Below are 4206 nucleotides of genomic sequence, written 5' to 3' on the forward strand. Positions count from 1 at the left end.
CTCAAAACCTAACGACAGACAAAATACCTATTTCTTTACTACCTACAAGGGGCTAAACACAGAGAGGACAAACAAGGACAGACATAGGTATTAAGTCGATTACATCGACCCCAGTGCGTAACTGGTACTTAATTTATCGACCCCGAAAGGATGAAAGGCAAAGTCGACCTCGGCGGAATTTGAACTCAGAACGTAACGCAGACGAAATACCGCAAAGCATTTCGCCCTGCGTGCTAACGTTTCTGCCAGCTCGCCGCCTTTAATACCGTTAAGGATTTCTCCCGGCGTGCTAAAGATACTGCCAGGTCACCGGCTTAAAAACAATAACAACAACAACAACAACAATAACAATAACAGCAGCAGCAGCAGCAGCAACAACAACAACAACAACAACAACAATGGATTATTTAAAGCACTTTGTAAAAAAATGAGAAACAACTACAGGGCTTACTGGCGATTGTTAAACAATTCAGTGATGACATCAGGAGGCAATTTGGCCTCGATAAATGTGCAAATGCTACCTTTATCAAAGGAAAAATAACAGAAACATCCAACGTTAATCTTGACCAGCAGATTGTGATAAAGGAGTTAGAACCAGCGGAGAGCTACAAATACCTAGGGGCATTTGAAGAAGATCAGAAGAGAATGTTATCGCAGGGTAAGAGCAATACTCAAGACGGAGGTGAATGCAAGAAACAGGATGAATTACAGTTTTAATATCATTAACTGGTCAACTATGGAATATGTAATCTTGACAGAAAAATACGAAAATTGTTCACAATGCATAGAATTCACCACACTATGGTAGATATAGAACGACTTTTACAACTGGAATTAACAATGAAGATTACCATTATTGGCCTAAACACTTACCTGAAAAACTCTGATGACCGGATGTTTTAACTAATGTCAATGCATGAAAACAAGAAAGCATTATACTCAGTAACAATGATATGAGTGTCCCAATCGGCTTAAATGTATCTGTGAAGACCTACCAAAAACTGAGCAAGTATAAAGATCTTGAAATAGAAATTAGCAAAATGTGGAACCTGAACACTAAAACGATACCTGTTATCATAGGTGGCCTAGGAATGATAGCAAAAGGGGTTGATTCCTACCTAGCTCAGGTACCAGGAAACCTCAAAATGGCAGAAATTCAAAAGATAATGCTCATGAGAACTGCCCATATCCTACGTAAAATACTCATGGTTTCTCATCTTAACTGATTGGAAGTGTTATCAAACATGTACTTGTTTTGTCTTGGTATAAAAGATGAACTACAGCAAATATTCTGCTCAATACCACAGATTTGCTTGACAGTTGCTTAACCTTAACCAGTTGAGCATTTCTCTCTTAGTGGGTGACGATATGTGCATCTCTGACCACGAGCAGAACTAGTGGGGGAGCATCATAGCCATGTGTTGAGTGGAATTCTTTGGGGGCTTGGATAATTCACCAGTGGAAGCATGACTGTCTCTTTCAACATCATTAACCCTTATTCAGGGACGTTTTGAGCAGGATGGGCTACTCGAGCAAAACAAATTCTTACTGGGCCCCACCTACAAGGGTATCTGCAGTTTATCTTGATATGAGATCACCATGTCATGCACATATGGTTGTGATGCATGTGCCTGGTGTACCCTTATCAGACAGGTAGTCATAATGGGTATACTGGGCTTCGTATATTTGTGCCCCAGTTCCACTTTGATGGCATGCGCTACTCTCTCACTACATAATAATAATAATAATAATTATAATAATAATAATAATAATAATAGTGATGATAATGATAATTATTATTATTATTATTATTATTAATATTATTATTTCTTACATCTCAAATTGTCTTCCAGTAATTTGTCTGTTAGTCCCACTCCCCTTAAAAACACAGTAAAACCATTCGTATTTGCTTATTAACGTGAGTTCGGTTGGGAACCCCTCCCCCACAAACTCCTAACTGGGTTTTAAAAACCTCGGTGGCACTTGAACCCAGAAAATGAAGATCCCGAAAAAGTACCGGAAAACACTTTGGCGGACGCACTAAAGATTCTTACAGTTCCCCGCCATGTTGAATAACAATGATTTTCAGCATACGAAGAGGCTTCGTTATGTTTTTGGAAATTTTACTCCACAGACATACCGTGTGGTTTCAGGTCAGTGCAACTGATTGCCACCTTAGCAAAATGTCTTCTATCTTCTCTAGCACCGAACCAAATGAATCCCATAGATAGAAACTTTAAGACGCTTGCCATGCGTAGAATGCATTCTTTTTGGAACCCACAATGGTGTTCTTGGCGAAGAATGGAGAGATTTTTGTCTCTCCTCCGTAAACTTCAGTGAAATAGCCATTTTAATTTCAAATATGGCCCAAACATATTTGAACTATAATTCTTTATATATTTGTGTACAATATTTGGTAATCTTAACACTATCACTCAGACACACACGCATACATACACAGAGGAGCACACTCTGTCATACAAACACACACACACAAGCACTTTCACACACAAACGCAGATAACCGCCCACTAGCATTAACATACATACACACACATATTCATAGTCACACACAGAAGAACACACTCTTCACGCCCCTCCCCCTATACACATTGGTCATTATCAGGTAGATTTCATATTAATTTGCTTCTGTTAATTGTACACTGACCGAAAGAAAAATAAGCATAAAACAGAACATGAAATCAAAAAAAAACAAGTAAAAACAAAAAAAATATCAATAAAGACAGAAAGCAGAATACGGGCACATCACAACAGCAACAACAACAACAACAAAAACGAGGATGTCATTATCTTTGCTTTCGTAGACTGAAGTACAAGTGAAACATCACGGGTTCGCATGTCAGTCACACTACCGTATAATATAGTAGCACACCGTATTCTCGAACAAACCACTGCAATACGCAATCACCGTCCTCATCATCCCTCATAACCCAACCCATCCTAACCACACACACACACACACACACACACACATACACACACACACACACACATTTCTTCTAATACGTGGACAGCTGGATGAACGATTGCAAAAGCAGAAAGGATATCGAGTGTCAATTGTTTGATATATTGACTGAATCGACGGCAGTTTGATGAGAAGGTGGTATCATTTCTTGCAAGCAATTTCCACGCGTATTTCTAGTTTGACTGCGACGGGGGATTCTCGATGAGTGTTTATCGAGAGTTTATGGTTTCAAGATCAGATCTGTTAAATCTAAGAAATAAAAGGAGATTAAACAAACAAATAAGAGGAGAAAAAGCGAAAAACAAATTGTGATGGAGGTGGTGGTGGGGATAGGTGGTTGGGTGGTTGGGTGGTAAATCTCTGACAGGCACAATATTTCAATGAGAGGATTGAAAGGCGGGAAGTGGAGAGAGGGGTGGGTTGGGGCTTTATAGGGCTCCCGCCGAACAAGTAAATATATCAGGGATCAACAATATTTCATACACTCTGCCTACATCGCCTGATCACGTTTAATTAAAAGAACTATTTACATTGGCTGCAGGAATGCAATGCGATCATGTATCATTCGACACACACACACAATTGCATGCTCGCGCGCGAAATATACTCAGCAGACACCGTCGCCACCACCACCACCACCACCACCACCATCACCGCTGCTCTGCTACCTCTGTGTGTGTGTGTACGAGCGTATGAGTCTGTATATGTGCATGAATGTGCCCTTCTGTGAGTATATTTCTAAGAGTGCCTGTGTAGGTATATGCATATATATGCGCGCGTATGCGTTAATGTATATATGTATGTGCGGGCGGCGCGTATGTAAGTGTGAATGTATATATATCTATGTATACTTGTGTGCGCTTGTGTGAATGAATGCTTACACATATATAATACAATAGGATATAATACACACGCACATACGAATACATATAGATATGCATACATAGATATGCATACATTCACACAAATATGTAGATATACTTTTATACTTTTATTTGTTTCAATCATTTAACTGCGGCCATGCTGGAGCACCACTTTTAGTCGAATAAGTCCACCTCAGGACATATTTTTGTAAGCCTAGTACTTATTCTATTGGTCACTTTTGCCGAACCGCTAAGTTACGGGGACGTAAACACACCAACATTGCCTGTCAAACGATGATGGAGAGACAAACACAGACACACAAATATATACATAGACATATATATATACGACAGGCTT

General features: G+C 39.5%; 1 long non-coding RNA gene across 1 annotated transcript in view; it reads right to left on the reverse strand.

Annotated features, from left to right (window-relative positions):
• Positions 1-1154, reverse strand: part of LOC118761641 — a 23177-nt gene extending 22023 nt beyond the window's left edge. The window contains exon 1 of the long non-coding RNA XR_004997532.1: positions 948-1154. This is a non-coding gene — a long non-coding RNA (uncharacterized LOC118761641). The remainder of the gene's footprint in view (positions 1-947) is intronic.
• Between the last annotated feature and the right edge of the window lie 3052 nt (positions 1155-4206).

Source organism: Octopus sinensis, unplaced genomic scaffold (assembly GCF_006345805.1).
Source record: "Octopus sinensis unplaced genomic scaffold, ASM634580v1 Contig15939, whole genome shotgun sequence".
NCBI classification, from domain to species: domain Eukaryota; kingdom Metazoa; phylum Mollusca; class Cephalopoda; order Octopoda; family Octopodidae; genus Octopus; species Octopus sinensis.